General features: G+C 45.1%; 1 protein-coding gene across 5 annotated transcripts in view; it reads left to right on the plus strand.

Annotated features, from left to right (window-relative positions):
• UST (uronyl 2-sulfotransferase) overlaps positions 1-18079 on the plus strand; it is a 318873-nt gene that overhangs the window by 100059 nt on the left and 200735 nt on the right. The window lies entirely within an intron of this gene.

The following is an 18079-nucleotide window of genomic DNA, read 5'->3' on the forward strand; positions in this document are numbered from 1 at the left end:
GCAACCTAGCAAGGCTGCAAACAACCTTGACAATATTATTGTTTATTTCGCGTATTATAAAGAGATGTACTTGCAGGGCTGCTGTGTATGTAAATGTCCTTGACAGTGGCTTTTCCTTTAGTCACGCGAATGCCAGTGACCACGGCATCGCTAGGTCTTGGAGAGGTGGGATGAGACTTGGGGGGTGGGCTCCCCCACACAGTCTCTCGTGAAACATCTAGGTAAATCAAGTACACACAAGCTACTCGGTCAGGAGCACCGCCTTTGAACCGATTAGAAGACGGACGAGTATAAACTTGCCCTAAGTTACATTTCAGGTTGGTCTTCATACCAGAGCTGATTGAGAATTGGGATCTGAAATCATTACTGTGGTCAAATCCCAGACTTTCTCCTTTTCCTCCTTTTTTGATCCCCAGAGATAACATTTCACAGTGAACAATGTCTTGCAGTTGGATTATTAGAGAAATGCCTGAGAATGGTGTGCTGCATGTGATTTATGTTTGTGTGTGTTTATATACATGCTTTGTTATATTTGAAGGATGGAATGTAGGTATAGTAATATGTCATGTTACCTTTGGGGAGGTTTTGGTCATTTCTGTGAGGAGCTTGATTAGGAGAATCTTGGAACTGGTATACACGTTAAGTGAACAGAACTTGGCTTCGAGTGTAAATTTCCACACACAGTCCACGACAGGTTCTAAAAATGCTCAAAGGAGAGCTGCAGATACCATTATGTTCATCTTTCCCTTACAATTTTATCTCTTGCAGTGCCCTTGACGTTGCGCCTGGCCTCCATACAGGCCAGACCGACACTGCCTATCATTCTGATCGCTTTTGCTGTTCCCCTGCTGTAAATGCCCTTCCCTGTGTCACATCAGAGTTGAATCACGTTCAGCCTTTAAGGGACGACTTAAGTATTACTTCCGTTCTAAGTTCTGCCAACATAGGTCCTTGTCCTGCCTCTGACTTTATGGTCAGTGGATAAGTCAATTACCACAGTTGGATAAGTGTAATTAGAGGGTTGTGGGCAGGTGCTGAAGACAGAGCTCATAGCAGAGTGTTTGCACCATGACTTCATTTATTTATTTATTTTTAAGATTTTATTTATTTATTTTTAGAGAGAGGCAGAGAGCAAGAGAGTGAGCAGAGGAGGGGCAGAGAGAGAGAGGGGGGTGGAGTCCTCAAGCAGGCTCCGCACTGTCAGTGCAGAGCCTGACTCAGGGCTCGATCTCATGAACCGTGAGATCGTGAGCTGAGCTGAAATCAAGAGTTGGATGCTCAACTGACTGAACCACCCAGGCGCCCCTACACCATGACGTTACTTGAATATATTCGTCTTAACCGTAAGTCTGCATATGAGGCTATGCGATACGACCATTACTTTATAGGTTGTTAATGTGTGAAGTCAAGACACAGATTTGCGGTGTCCTTGAAGAGCTCTTACCCCTTCCAAATTTCTTGGATGCTTTAAGAGGAAGAAGCATAGCAAGGCATCTCTGCCTTTGTTTCTTTTTTCTGCCTGACCCAGGCCTGGGTGGCTAGTGGTTGAGAAACCACAGGATGGTAGTTTCTCCTGTCCATGGACAAGGATACTCACCAGGTGAGAATCCAGAACCTGGGTGAAAAGCCAAGAATCCACATACATATTGATTGCAAAGAGTGGTGTTCACTCGCAGCAACATTATAGAATGATATCGTGTGAGGCAAACTCATGTACTGACTTCTGAGGTTGTGAAACACTCCGCAGGGATTGGGTGCCAGTGTCAGGACTGCTGTATTAATTAGTACTTATCCTCGGCTCTTTCTGCAAATGTCATAATCAATATTCGTAGCAAAGGAAAGAATCGTAACTTGACAGAATAGAATGTTCTAGAGTCCAGTTTCCTGGGCAGTGAAACGGGTCATCCGTCTTTCCTCTGGCTCCTCTGGTGTTTCCCCCAGCACACAGGGCTTCAGTGTGCAAAACCAGGAGTGTTCCGAAACGCTAATGTCTATTTTCTGTGAGTGCTAAGAAAAATATTTACAAATTTTGTTTGCATTATGCATATTGTTGTTTTATTCATGAAATATTTAAAACCTAAATAAACGAAATTTAAAAATGCTACTTCGTACTCGGCAGTATTTAGGTCTAGAAGTGGTCACGATTGTGAACGTTATGCGGGCTTCGAACTTTAAACGTTAATTTGGCCTCTACTGTGAATGCCATGTGGATGCCTTGAGAAAGGACAGGTGATACACACACTACCTGGGTGACTCTGTGTGTTTGGTGTGGCACGTTGAAGGGTGACTGCTCTCGGAGGAATTTGGCCACATATACAGCTCTCTCTGCTAGTATTTACGTGATTTTTGGGTAACGTTACTGATGGGAATAGATGCTCAAATGATTCCTGGAGTCGCATAACAGCAGAACCCACCTTTGAAATCGTCTCTCGAGTGTGTTTGGGGGCATGGGTTGTGGTGTTGAAGGCTTTGGAATGACTCCCCAGAGGGACAAATCGAGCACTGATTTTCAGTATGGTCCCTAATTCTATGATTAGAGGTACGGCAGAGGGAAAAGTTGGTGATTTTCTTAATCTTCTTGGCTTTGGGGGAAAAGTCATTTACTTTTTGTTTTTAGCATAGAGGATGAAAAGAAAGAGAGACACTTGGTGGTTAGACAGCTGGGTCACCAAAGTGAAATGGAACGTGCAGCAGTCAGATCTGATTCACTGTCCGGGCCTGGGGTAGACCTTTCTGTCCAAGCTGACAAAAACAAATGAATAAAAATTAATATATGTATTTTCTCTCTCCCTCTGTCTCTCTCTCTCTCTCTCTCTCTCTCCCCCTGTCATAGTGGAAATGCAGAGAATGAATGTGGCCTAGGGTTTTCAAAAATAGACCTAGTGAAAGAAGCAAGATGAGGCTTCAGAGGCCCAAATTTGGATGGGCGGAAAGTAGGAGGTAAAAACCATCTTTTGGAAACTTGACTGAAACATTCTTGGGAGTATGCATGGAACTTACTTAAAAAGAGAAGGAAGGGTAAGCTGGGTGGCTCAGTCGGTTGAGCGTTCGACTTCGGCTTGGGTCATGATCTCACAGTTCATGGGTTCGAGCCCTGCGTCGGGCTCTGTGCTGACAGCTCAGAGCCTGGAGCCTGCTTCGGATTCTGTGTCCCTCTCTCTCTGCTCCTCCCCCACTCATGCTCTGTCTCTCTCTCAAAAATAAATAAACATTAAAAAAAAATTTTAGGGGCGCCTGGGTGGCGCAGTCGGTTAAGCGTCCGACTTCAGCCAGGTCGCGATCTCGCGGTCCGTGAATTCAAGCCCCGCGTCGGGCTCTGGGCTGATGGCTCAGAGCCTGGAGCCTGTTTCCGATTCTGTGTCTCCCTCTCTCTCTGCCCCTCCCCCATTCATGCTCTGTCTCTCTCTGTCGCAAAAATAAATAAAAACGTTGAAAAAAATTTAAAAAAAAAATTTTAAAAACATTTAAAAATAAATAAAAATACATACATACATATATACATACACATTTTTAAAAAAGAGAGAGACTGAGTCTTTTCAATCAAGATACGTATCTCCCCTGGACAGACATCTCTTTTATGCACAGCTTTATGTGCCATTAATTATATAACTTTAGAACTTCAGAATATATGTGTGGTATATAAAAAGGGAGTTTTAAAATTCCTCCCTACCTTGTCCCATGACAACATTGGTTATTTCATGTGATAAACGAAAAGTAAAATAACATACTTTTAAAAACCTACGATGGGCCCCCCCCCCAAACCTTACTTCTTCCACTAATTTCGAAAGACATTTCAAAATCCCTCTTATTAAATTACTGCTGTTACTCAGAAGAACCAGAAGCGTGTGGTGGGTCGGAGTAGTCAGGGGAATGCGCCGCGGGTTCTGGAAACGTGCTGTTCCGAGTCTGTCCTGACCCTGCCGTGGGCTTCATTGTTCGTTGGTGGTAAAGATTTATGACCTCTCTGGGGGTCGTTTCCTCATGCACAAGATGAGAAGCCTTGAACACTGAATGAGAGAGTTCTATGTAATGATTTGCCTCATGCGTGAGTCTTGTAGCTGTTTGCCTCAGGAAAGGATCAGGGGCTCCCACCTAAAATTCCATTTTCCACTGCTTCATAGTTCTGTTAGCTAGTCTGACCTAATTCTCTGTTTCCAGCTTTCATTGTCACGAGTCCATTAGCATATTCAATTTCTCATATTATTTATAACCCTACATTATTATTTTTATAATCCTTACAAGCTCCAGTGCCTCTCTGTACCATCACGAAATAGATTTTCTCCATTGCCCAGTGGTTTCTTCAATTATTCTTTGTTACGTATAAAAGCATTCACATACTCTCCTATGATTTATCTTTTTACGACCCTCACAAAGCATTTCTGGTTCTGGTTTTTGTTTAGGTTTGTAGTGGCTTTGCTTGAGTCTGAAGGCTTCTGGATTGACCCAGAATCTTGCTTTATTCTTCTTGTTGCCTGGTCTGTGGGGCTTCTCTCGTAAAACCTTATCTCCAAAATCCGTAACAGGGATCTTTTGATTCTGCTGAATCAACTCTAACTTCAGTCCTTGTGTCCTGAAATGAGACTGTCTCCTCTTCACGTCACCCCCAGTTTCTACCACTGACTTCACTGGGCTAAATCAGGACATGCTTGCCTGGCGTTCACAACAGAGAAAAATCTATGACACTTATGCCATTTGCCTGGCATGAAGTTGTTCCTGAAAGATGAACTTATTTGGCATTGACCAGCTTTCCCTTCCCCAGTCTACCTTTCTTTAAGGCAGGGTTGAAGTGCTATATATCATATATATATTTTTTATATATATTTTGAAAGAGAGAGAGAGAGAGAAGCGAGGCTTGAAGGGCAGGGAGAGAGGGGGACAGGATCCGAAGCAGGCTCTGTGTTGACAGCAGAAAGCCCAATGTGGGACTCTAACTCATGAGCCGTGAGATCATGACCTGAGCTGAAATCAGATGCTTAACCAGCTGAGCCACCCAGGCTCCCCCACACGTATATTTTTTAAAGCCATTTCATTTGTCAAATTCGGTGTTAGAGTTATGCCCATATGTTAAAATGTCTTTGCGATGTCACCAATATCACCATTCGTACTATTCACACTTCCCTCTGTGATTGAAATCTGCTTGATAAATTAATGATGTTTAAAAGACGAGCAATTTCTGGGGCGCCTGGGTGGCGCAGTCGGTTAAGCGTCCGACTTCAGCCGGGTCACGATCTCGCGGTCCGTGAGTTCGAGCCCCGCGTCGGGCTCTGGGCTGATGGCTCAGAGCCTGGAGCCTGTTTCTGATTCTGTGTCTCCCCCTCTCTCTGCCCCTCCCCCGTTCGTGCTCTGTCTCTCTCTGTCCCAAAAATAAATAAACGTTGAAAAAAAAAATTTTAATAAATAAATAAATAAAATAAAAGATGAGCAATTTCATTTTCTAGTGCCAGAAGGGAGCTTCAGGAAATCTGAGAATTGGGAGAAAGGTAGGAAGGGCACCACGGACCTCCTTCCATTCAGGAAAGGCATATCCTTAAAGTCTCAGACCAGGACTGATCAGTTGATTTCTTCAGACTGAAAGCTCTGTCTCTGATGAGCTAAAGCTCCCTTGTGCACCCTAACAATTCGGTTATTTTAAGTAGGCATGGATTCATCTGACTGATGTTTTCTGCTGTTGGAGAAAACTTTTTTTTTTTTTTATTAAGAAGCATTTTCCCACAAGCAAGTTGATGTCAAGTAGGCTCGGATATATTTGGCATCCGCGAGTGTGAAAAGCAGGACAAACCACCTGCTTGTTTTGGTGCGAAGATGAACTCTAGTTTTCTTCCAGCCGGGCCTGCACTGGCCTTTGATACAAGACTACCTACCTTTGCCCGCAGACACAGCCTTTTAGGGGTTCAGGAAAGTGAGTATCTCACTGAGACTTTGAGAGACGTTATTTTTCCAGATCTGTGATGCATTCAAGGCAGCCAGGCTTTCAGGAAGGACTCCTTTTGGTCCTCCCAGCACTTCCTCCCCCACCCCCCGCCCCCACCTCACCCTGGCCCCAACTCTTTTTGTGGAAAGGCAGAATTAAAACTTTGCTAGAGAAGAAAGCGATCTAATATGTGCTAAAGAGTATTTATGACCTCCAGTACACTCTATCTTTCGGAACAACAATAAAAGCATAGGAAGACCCAAATCCTGCCAGGGTTTTAAAAATTACATTTCATTCATACCCAGGTATAACCTCCCATCATAAATCCTGAAAAATGTGGAGGAAGACACTGACAGGCCATTCTAGTGCATAATGAGGGATGTAGATTTCAGTGCCCGGGACTGATGTTTATGTATGTGATTACTTGGAAGAGGTTTTATTTAATGCACCAGGTCTTTAAATTGGCTCTGTTTTAAATATAATCGTAGGAGCTACATTTTATTGTATGCATGCCAGGCAGTTTATAAAGGGTAATTCTAATCCCCCCAATTCTATAAGGTAAGTTTTATTCTTCCTGCTTTACCTGTGGGGAGACGAATGCTTAGAAACTTTAAGACCTCGCTCAAGGTCATAGCCAGTAAGTAGCTTGCCACCTTGGACCGTTCAGCTGCAGAGCCCATATTCTTTCTTCTACATGTTTTTTCCTTATACCTTCGGCTCATCTTTGGCGAGGATTTTCTGATTTTTCAAGCACCTGTTTGTTTTGCCTTTTTGTATTGGCGGGTGTTTGTGTTTATCCGGGCCTGTGGGGTAACATATGGAGCTAAAAGAATCTTCTCCCATCTTCCAATATTATAGTTCTATGAACCACAGAACCTCACCGAAATCCTATTGAATCTGATTCAAAATGGAACTAGAGAAATGATAGAAAAAGTAGAGCTGATAAGTTTATTGAAACTCACTCTTTTTTAAATAAACACTGCCGGGCTCGTATGCTAGATTGGTGGTTAATTTTGTGCCGATTACTATTCTGAATGACTTCAATGATTGCTGCTGCTCTATTAAAAATCCCCCTTTACAGTCGAAGACCTAATAAAGAAGAAACCATGATCTCTTTGTTGTGTTCCTGGGAAGTGTATATGAAGGCATAATCCCAGATGGGATAGTTCTTTGTACACACGACCACTATGTGAGACCAACTTTGCCATCAGACCCATTTCGTCCACACGCTTTCTAAACCAACATCAGCATTTATGAGCAGCTCTTCAAATCTCTTTTTCACGTGCATAGCATTTCAGTGCAGTTTGGCTGAAACACTGCGTGGAATGTTCCTTCATACTCATTTCCCTAAAGCAGGAAGGCAATTGGCAAGTGACAAGTCATTTTTCTGTCAAACATACGACTGTTCCAGTTACAGTGTAGAAGACACAGATGGCTTGTTTACCAGTGGCCTTGGGCCATGGCCCAGGCACCCATCAAGCAGGAGACAGAGCTAGAAACATAAAATCTTTTATACCCCTGTAAAAATCCGTATGCTTTGACACCAACCTTCAAGCAAGTGGTGATCCATAACCCAGCAAGAGGTTATGGCACCACCAGCCTCTGGCGACTTGCCCACGGTGTTTCCCTCTTCTGTCCTCACAGACTTCTTCATCCGGATTCTGGCCTCAGGCTCACATGTTGTGCCTGCGGGAAACCCTCTGGTCTGCCCATGCTGCACTGAGCCCTGAGCCAGTGCGGACTGGGGTTCCCACAAGCTTGAGGCCAACCCAAGTCCTAGGCCAGCTCTGACACCTCCTAGCCGTGTCACCTTGGGCTCAGCTTCCTTCCTGGTAAAGGAGGATCCTCGCTCTGCGTGCCGATCTCCCGTGGTTGATGGGGTCAGAGGTGGGGGAGCATTAGAGCTTCGCACCCACATGAGCTCACTTCAGATGTGCCCCAAAGCCCTTGGCCTCTTTGCACAAACTTCCCTTTGCCTCTTAAATGAGACTTCGTCCTCTGATCTTGACCTCAAGGTGACAAGGGCATCTTCAATTTGGACTCGCCATCCTGCAGGGATGTGCTGGTATGACACGCCCACCTCTGAGTGCCACAGCCCCAGGACAAGCACCGGTACCCTGTCCGGGGGCACCTGCTCCTCTCTTTTTTTGAGACGTAGCTGGAAGCCCCCCTCCACGGAGCCGTGCCTGACTTCATTGCAGACGTGCGCCTGGCACAGTCCCCTCTGGGCTCCTCGCCGACCTGGGCACCGACACAGGCTGCCCTCACCTGCCTGGATCACTCGTTGTCCTCACGGCTTCTCAGTCCTGAATTTAGGGGCTTCTGTTCCTTTTTAGGCCCCCCGGTACTTTATTCCTTATAAGACTGTCGCAGTGCGGACTAAATACTTACTTTGTAATCATAGTTTAATGTCTGTCATCTCTTTTTACTGCCAGTGCCACGGACTGTGTGTTTGTGTCCCCCTAAAATCCATGTGCCAAAGCCCTGACTCCTAATGTGACGGTGGAGGTGGAGCCTTTGGGAAGTGATGGGTTTAGATGAGGTCATGAGGGTAGGGTCCCCCACCCCCATGGGATTAATGTCTTTATGGAGAAGAGGAAGAGACCAGAGCTTTCTTTCCACCATGTAAGGCTTAGCAAGACCACATCTGTGAGTCCGGAGGAAGGCTGTCACCAGAACCTGACCTTGCTGGCACCCTCATCTCAGACTTCCAGCCCCCCCCCCCTCCAGAACTGGGAGAAATAAATATGCGTTGTTGAAGTCACCCAGTCTACGGTGATTTGTTATAAGCAGCCCACACTGCCAAAGTCTGACAGGGATCCTGCCTTTTTCCTCATGTCTGTGTCCCCAGGACCCAGCACAGTGCCCGGTGCAGGGTAGACGCTCCATAAATAGCTGACACGTGAACTTGGAAGCGTCCTGCCTCTCATCCGTCCCTGTCACGCTCGCCTTCCGCTGTCCCTTATCCCTTGCACTTCCTCAAGTATTTAGTATTTTCACTTACATTTCTGCACAAGGCACAGTCTCCTACGTGTTTGGTTCATTTACAGAAGTCGATGCACAGGTACTCTTTTCCATCAAACCTGCCGAAACTTGAACATCTAAATTAGCGTATCAGCCTTGAGAGGCTGTGAACTCCCCGCAGCCGAGCACAGGGCGTGTAAAATATTCTCTCGGGGAGTTATCTTCAGTGTTCGAGGCATACGTTTTTGTTAACTCTCTCAATCGCGAGATATCTTTACCCATAGAGAGGTAATTTTGAGGGTGTCAGAAAAGCACAAACTCATTCCAGTTTAAGCTCGGAGAGTAAGCCAGGGGCTCAAGCTTGAAAATACCATTTAGGGTAAAAACGTGGCATGAGGTAAGACTGTTATGTTGTGGAATGAACACCAGTGACCTAGGTCTATTCTTAACCCTTCCTTGCTAATCAGCCTTCTGTCTTGGCCTCATTACTCGACCTCTTTTGAATTCAGTTGTGTCCTCTGTAGATTGAGGGGTTGGACTGTATATCTGTGGTGATTTTCCTGTCCTGAAATGGTATGATGTGTGTGTGTGTGTGTGTGTGTGTGTGTGCGCACGCGCGCGCGTGCTCGCACGTGTGTGTAACGGGGTGTGACCCATACTGTTGGCCCTGATAACAAAGCCAAAGAGAAATTCCAGACTTAGAGCAATGGCAGTTTGGTCGGACTGAAGCCCTCTGTCAAAGGCAGCACTCTATTTGATTGATGTTCTGTGTGTTTGTTAAGTGAAACAGTGCGTCAAAACTTTTCCAGTCCAGAAATACTTCGAGAATGCTGAGGTTTTTATGGAACGCTGGTAAACTGGTGAGGATGGGGGGAGGGGGGTATCTATATGAGGTATGATGAAAACACTTGTTATGTTTTCTTTTTAACTGTGTATAACTGTTAGAAAAACAAGATACAAAATATTAGGGAAGATCTTACATTTGGAAGTCATGGGAAACTTGCAAAGAGAAACATTTCGAATTTATCCCTGCGAGTGACGAGCCTTTTACAAGACGTCATCCAATTCCCCGTTATAGGCTTTTTGATGAAAATTTCTTCAACTCCTTGAGAATTACCACTGACAAGAAACTTTATTTACATAAAGAGGTGATTTTTATTTTTTTAAAAAAAATTTTAATGTTTATTTTTGAGAGAGAGAGAGAGTGAGTTGGGGAGGGGCAGAGAGAGAGGGAGACACAGAATCCGAAACAAGCTCCAGGCTCTGAGCTGTCAGCACCAGAGCCTGATGCGGGGCTCGAACCCAGGAACCACGAGATCATGACCGGACTGAAGTCAGATGCCTGAACGACTGAGCCACCCAGGTGTCCCAAGAGGTGATTTTTAAAATGTAAAACCATTTTAACAGCTGTGCTAATCCCCTATTGCTGCCGTGATGATTTGCCACAAATTTAGTAGCTTAACACAACACAAATTCATGATCTTACAGTTCATCTGGAATGGGTTCTAATGGGCTCCAATCAAGGTGTTGGCGGGGTGGCATTCCTTCTGAAGATGCTGGGGAAGGTCTATTCCCTGCCTTTTCCAGCTTCTAGAGGCCGCCTACATTCCTTGACTCGTGGCCTCTCCACCTGTCTTCAAAGCACATTCCACCAACCTCTAATCATCATGCCTGCTTCGACTCTGGCCCTCCTGACTCTTATGATTATATTGGGCCCTCCCAGATCATCAGGGATAAGCTTCTCACCTCAGGATCCCTAACTTGATCACATCTGCAAAGTCCCTTTTGCCGTGTAAAGTCACATATCCACACGTTCCAGGGATTAGGATGTGGATAACCTTGTGGTGGGGGCGGGGGAAGGCCTTATTCAGCCTACCACACTACCCTTCACAAAATTTGCATCAATTGAAGTTTTATCTAAGGAATCAAGCAGAGCTTCCTTTTCGATAGTTGACAAATACAACGTTGGCATTTTTTGCAATAATGAGAATGGATTTCTAACCCAAGCTAACTCTTTGTATCAAGTATTTCAAAATAATGATGACTGCAGAAGGCTCGTGCCCTCACAGTGTACCGTCCTATGGCTAATCAGGACCCACTAAAATAGAACATCAGCTAGACAGGGACCCGAGGCAGCCAGAGGTTCTGAGTTGCCCCTGGAATCTGGGCCCCACCTAACTTGCCCCCTCCCCCCTCTCCTACCCATTGCAGTGCTGGTTCCTTGGACTCCCAGGATATTAAGTTCTTCCACAGTCTGCAGACCCCTTGCCCTTGGGTGAGGTGGGGGCAGTGACGTTCAGTCAGAGGTCCTGTCTAGCTGGTGAGTGCCAGATGTTGTTAGAGAGCTCAGACCCTCCTCTGCCTCGGCCATCCCTGGGTGGCCTCAGACTGCCCAGCCTGAGCTGCCCTTGGAGCCAGAAGGCTCAATACCTCAAAGCACGCTGTGGTCTCCAGCCTGGAGTCTCTGAGCAAGGCAGGGAGGCAGGCAGCTGTGGTCAAGTCCAGGATCCCATGCTGATTAGCCGTGCAGCATCGTGCACGGTCACCTTCACTTTCCTGAGCCTCGGCTTCCTTTGCTATAAAATGGAGGTAACGGGATGGTTGTCATAGGAACTCAACAGGGTGAGGTCTGGAGGATACTGAGCACGGTGCTAACCATCGGTGACGATAATGCAGATGCTGATTGATTCAGCCTCGTTTTGTTTCTCTCTTAAATTGGCTACATCCTGCTTGTCTTCCACCATAGTTATCAAGAGTGCTTTGTGCAGTAAGCACGTAATGGGAAGTGTCCGTTCTCATGGTGGCTACGTCTTACGGAAGAAAACTTAACCTGGCAGCTCGTTCGAGCCTTGCCCCGTGCAGGGCTTGGGGCTGCTGTGTTAATGGGGGTGTTAGAGTTACACAGGTAGGATCAGTTGACTATAGTAATTACTTTGGGGGGAAAATCTAATGGGACGAAACAGAAACCTAGGTGATTCTATCTCTCTTTGACACGCCATGCCTACCTGGATGAGGTCTATATATGATTATGATGAATCCCTGAGCTAATTTGGCAATAAATTCGTATTTATATTTAGGTTGTTATTTTAGCAGTAGCGTACTGATCATTTGATCCCGAAGGTAATTTCCTTCTACAAATGTGCCCTTGACATCCTAAAATGTATATTCAGATTTAATGAAGAAAAAAAAAAGAGAGAGAGAGAGATGTACTATAAAACAAAACAGTGCTTTTGAGCCCGAAATACAAAGAGGGGAGCGTTAATTTTCTTCTAAAATTCATTAGAAATGGAAACCACTTTCTAAATTGTACTTGATGGCAGTTTCATTTGAATATGTTTTTCAGTGTCTGGGATGCTCATTTTTATCACTTACCATCAAGAAAGTGTTTTCAGGATGATTCTGCTTTTGTTAACTGGTTGGATAAACACTTAAGATTTTTTTCTGAGAGGCATTTTTATCGGTGTATTCCACTATTGATAGTTAATAAAGCCATTTGTTTTAATTCAGTGGAAAATAATTCCATTAAAGCTTAAATAAAGCTGTGCAAGCAATTTTCCTCCATTACAGTGTCTTTGGGGCCGCGTTAATTATAATAAATGGAGCTATTGGAGACGTTTACTCAGCACACAAACTCCTCATTGTTAACCACGGCTGGTGTGTGCTAACAGCTGCCTCTTAGAGAAACGTAACCCATAGTTAATGGTGGAAAGTGTGGCATTAACATAATTTTTTGGCAAGGACAAAGCTAAGTTGCAGTGTTGCCTTTAACAGTGACTCCTTCATTAACAGTGTCTTATCAGAGGCCCAGACTCCGGGGTGGGGGGGGGGGGGGGAGATGATTGTGTTGTAGGTAACCAGAACCCCGTGTGAAATGGCTGTTTCTAAATAAAACAGGAAAGGATTTCAGTTGCTTATGAGTGTGATTTTTTAAAGGGGGCTGAAGAAAGACTCTGAAAAGCATTGCTGGTGTTTGATCAAAATTGACGGAGTGTACAGGCGGCTCTTTTGACATTGACACTGATGCATATTATGGTTTCCATAAGAGGGATTAGAATTAAAGCGTTTTTATTCTTCAGGGACCCATTCAGACAAAAATAGATTTGCTAATGCGAGACTTAGGAGTCCAGAATAACTTCTGTGCCGGGAAGGTTCTGTAAATGCATTTGCACATCGCTAAAGGTGTTTTTGTCAAACTATTGGGGAGAATTTTTTGTATCTTTTTGAAGACTGATCAAAGATAGAATCAGAAAGTAATAGAAACTGTCAGATAATGATCTCATATTAATACTCATCCTTAAACCTGACCCCTGACCTCAGGATTCTCTTGGATTTCCTCAATAATAAATACAATTATCAAATTGATTATAGATGATAAAATCAGATAATATAAGCTGAGGAAGCTACCATTCGTTAAGCACTTACTATCTATATGCCAGGCAGGCAGTGTGCTCAATGCTTTATATATGTCTTGTTCCTTCTCATAAGAATCCTGTCGCTGCTACTGTGAATATCCTCATCTTGCAAATGAGGCCATTAAGCCTCATGGAAATTAAGTGCTGATTCCAAGGCCATTCAATGAGTATAAGATAGGACTGAGACTTGAACCCAGGTCTTTTGTTCTGCCGCCTGTCGTATTCCCTCTATCACCCCCGGGCTACCCTTGTCACCAGTGACAGTCAGTGCTATAAGCCGTATCTCCCCGAATCCATTCAGTGATGACCCTGGGGCTCCTTTCCATTCTCTCTCTCTCTCACTCTCTCTCTCTCTCTCTCTCTCTCTCTCTCACATAAGAGTGACTGTTGCTATTTATAATACATGGCTCATTCTGTTCAATAGTTCTTCATATCAGTGCTTCTAGCAGTTTCTCCTCTATCAGCTGTGTTCACAGTCTCTGTTGGATTCACTTGGGTGCCGCATCGATCCTCTCTGCTGACCAGGTTCGCTCACCTCCTCTCCACTCCAGGCCCACAGCCTGCCAAGACAGGCACCTCACTGGGCTGGGACCAGGCTGTGCGTCTGCTACAGATTTTCTGGAAGCTTCCTCCTTTCAGATCCTTGTGGTCCCTTAAAGCGTTTGTAGGGATCGCCTATGAGTGTCTCCAGGACTGATAGAATACCCTCTGGTTGTTTAAGTCGAGTAGGATCTGGAGAAACCCTGGGGATGGAGGTTTATGCTTTTACCTCCCCTTTTACCTTGAAACAAGAGGTTCACCGGGACAACATGTGCTAAGCATTGCTTGCAGGAACAATATGTCAAACTATAAGCTCTGAAAATTATTTTTGGAAAGACTTGTGAAGACCCACAAAATTGGACAACCCATGTGGCTTAGGGGGTCAGCTCTCCCCCTGCCCAGTGGTGCCTATGCCAGTCCTCGGGCAGCCTGTGAGCTGGCCCTCTTCAGGTTTGTTATGTACCCCAACGGGGAGCTGCCCGGTGGTCTTCTGGAGTCTGGGAGTCCTTCTGTGACCATCAGCTCTCTACCAACATTCCCCTTTGACGTGATACCCATGTTGCACAGTCTCTCAGCAGAGATGATGGGAGTGACCCATGATTCACATCAGCCTGGATTTGGTCTGTTATTTTTTTTTTATTTCTGGAAAATGCGATTCAGCCTGAATTCTGCAGTCCATTAATTGTTTTTTGTAACTCAGTGATTCTCAACCCTGGCGAAGCATTAGGATGCCCTGAAGAACTTTAGGAAATACTAAAAGCTAAATGACTTGTCCTCAAATTAAATTGGATGAGCTAGGGTTGGGGCTTGGCATCCACATTCTCAAAAAGCATCGCAGGAAAGTGGACTGTGCAGTGAGGGGTTGAAAACTAGTGAGACAGAGGATGGAGAGACGTTGGAGGAGGGATTTTCGCTACTATGAGGACCCCTGGTCATACAATTAGTATTGTTAGCAGTGCAACGAGTATTGCCAACAAACATACTAGGCGCTTACTGTGTGCGGGGAGTGTTCTAGGCATTTTTTTATAGAATGAAATTACCTTTGCATACTCCTTATAATAACTTAGGAGCTTGTTTCACTTTTACAGACGTGTATATGGAAGACTTTGAGGAGACAAAGCAATTTATTCAGAGCTGAATGATGCTTCTTGGGGATATTCTCTATTAAAAAGTGAGACGAAACCTTTTTGCGTAGGTATACGTTGTATCTGGTTGTTCACGTCATTTCCCTTATCATGGGAGACTTGGATGGCTCTTGTATGGTCAACGTGCCTTGGCTCTGCCACCGGAGACTGGCTATGAGATAGTAATCGGTTGAGAACCTTCGGATTCCAGGTCACATCTCCTGGCCTCCTGATTTTTCATACTAGACGTCACACGAGTGTCCTGAAATGCATCTTTGCTGCAAATAGCTTGTATGATAGCAGAGATAGGTAGGCTTTACTAGCATACTGCCCTGCAAAGACCCCAGTCATACACATACTCTGTAGTAAGTATGCAGACTGTAACCCCCATGTACTTGGATTTAACACCTCTGCACCTTTGCACGCGATCTCTCATGTTATATTTGCCACCTCCTGGGGAGGTGTCCAATATGAAGGGCTAGATGGCTAGGGTGAGATTGAGGACATGGTATAATTTCGCTGGTTGCAAAGTGTGAGATCACTTGCTTTCTAGTCAGGGAATTTTAAAAACCATTAAACCATGAGTGTTTTGTTGGTGTTGGTTTTGATGTATAGTTCTCTAGGTTTTAATCCGTGTACAGAGCTACGTAAGCATGACCTCCATCAAGCTATAGACCAGCCACATGGAGTTAGAAGGCCTGGAGTGTTGCTGCAAATAGTCCCTACCGTGTCCTCTCCGTACCTCAGCAGCCTGGACAAGCTTGACTTTCTGTAAGAGTTTTAGCTTGATGCCAGCCTGAGCTAGCAATTTCTTGGCAGTTTGGAGACAGGCCTTTCTGAAAAATTTGACCAGTGATAGGAGTGGAAACGTGGGGTGTGCCTTTCCTTTTTTTCTACATTGACTGAGTATCGTAACCCTCGATCCTCAAAGAAAAGACTTAAGACAGGAGGCTGGAGTCCAAGATCTAAAGACGTGAGTTGCTTTCTGGAAAGAAATGAGATGATATGCCCTTATAGGCCTCCATAAATAAGAGATACTGCCTCATAGGGTGCTGCAGCCTGGGATCAGAAACTGGGGGTTCCCAGGGCAGGTGGAAGTGGGTGGCAAGGGAGCCCTTGTCCTCTCTCCTGGCTCTAGATCATTCATCAGCCCCCCTCTGCCTTTTCCTTCTGAATTTGCAGCTTGAGCTCCAAGCCCAAAGGCCTGGAGGGCTTTGGTCTGATTTCCTTCCCCACCTGGCACCCTCTACTGAGTCCCCCACGAGGCAGAGTGACCATAAGTTCCTCCGGTGCCTGGGAGCCCATTCAGAGAGGCTTACTTTGATAACAGGGCTCCTCCTTTGATCTCCACAGCCAATAAGTTACCAACATCAGGTTTGAAGATTCTGACAGTTTTGTTTACTTTGTGCTATGAAAGCATAAGATCATAGGATGGAAAGTCCTACCTATATATCTGATAAAAATATGGTTATGCCCTAGGAGAATAAAAACTTGCTGTCTCCAAGTAAGGAAATGTATGTAGCTTTTCTTTGCCCTTTCTGTACCTCTGCTACAAGCCCAAACATTGACAGCCTCTGTGTTCTAATAAACCTACCAACAATGGGCACTCAGGGATCTGCTGATGGAGAGAACAACAGGGTCCGGGGCGCGCATGTCAACACTGGTCAGCCCTGTTCCTTCCTCTGTGCAGAAGGAAAGAAGTGAAGTCTTCTATAAGGGAGCCAGGGAGAGAGGGAGACAGGAAGGAAGAATGGGAGAAGGAAGAAAGGAAGGATATTTGAGCTAAGTCTCAATGATGGTGGTGGGGAAGAGCGTTTTCTGGCAGAGGGAAGAACTGGCTGTAAAGGTCCCTAGCTGCCGACAGGTTGGTGTGTTTTGGGGCAGAGAGGAGGCTGTTGTGGCTGGCGATGGGTGTGGTTGGAGGGCAGGGCCTGGCTCCTGTTGAAGTATAGAGCATGGTAAAGAGTGGATTATTTCATTCTTAGAGAAAATAGGTTTTAAGCAGAGGGTTAACATGGCCTGATGATAAGGTTAGAAGAGCCCTCTGGTTGCCATCTGGGTAGAGGAGAAAATTTGTAAGCAGTGAAAAGATGTAAGAGTTCTCCCAAATGGCCCAGAGGGGCCAGTGGGAAGTGATCAAAACATTACATTGAGTCATGTTTCGAAGGCTGAGCCAATGGGACTGGTGAGTGGGTTGGTACAGATTGGGTAAGGGGTAGAGATGGATCAAGGATGACTCTTGGGCTTTGGAGCCCATAGGGGAAGGATGTGTTGTATAACCAGATACAGAAGATAGGGAGGCAGCAACTTGGTGGGGGGGGGAGGTGAAATTGCAGCAAATAAAAGAGTTCTGTCTGGACTGGCAAAGTGCGAGGTGCCTATAGATGTCTAAGCCCGGGTGCTAAGGAGTGCGTCAGTGGGTAGCCGAGTCCGGGGTTTGAGGGAACAGTCGGCATTCAAGTCATCCATTTGTAGGAACTTTGTTTCTTTTGGAAACTTCTCCTGTTTCAAAACCATTGGTTGGTTGAGCTATCTTTGAACCCTGAGATTGGTACCTGGACGACATGCAAACGTTTGTTGGGATTTCTCACATCCGTCCTGGGAAGACACATTCACATGAGGAGGTGACGAGAAGCTTCTGCAGCTATACCGACTGCATTATGTCGGAATAGCTCTGAATATTTCTCTAGACTTAGGCAGTCATTTTTCTGAATTCTTTCAAGCAGATCCTCTTTATTAAGTCAGATAGAGATCTCACTTCCTAGTTCTGTGTGTTCCCCGTGGAATGCAGCACAATAATTAAGATCAAACAAATCATTAATCATATTCACATTTCAAAGATTCCTGAAAATAACCCAACATGAACACGCCAGGTGTTTGTGCTGGCACGTCTTGTACGTGAAAATCGGGCCCCGTTGTCCTTTTACTATGTACAACTAGCCAGTTAGAGTACAGTCACTGTGGACCTCAAGTGGGTGACAGATCAAAAGACTACAGAGCAAAAGGGACGGCTGATACCCCAGTATGGAAGAAGGAAAAAAACCCTATAGGCCCAAACCCACTTATTTGCTATTTTTGGATAAGTTTTCCCATTTGAACTGTCTCTGTCTTAAGTTCTACTTCTCCTT

Source organism: Felis catus, chromosome B2 (assembly GCF_018350175.1).
Source record: "Felis catus isolate Fca126 chromosome B2, F.catus_Fca126_mat1.0, whole genome shotgun sequence".
In the NCBI taxonomy this organism is placed as follows: Eukaryota; Metazoa; Chordata; class Mammalia; order Carnivora; family Felidae; genus Felis; species Felis catus.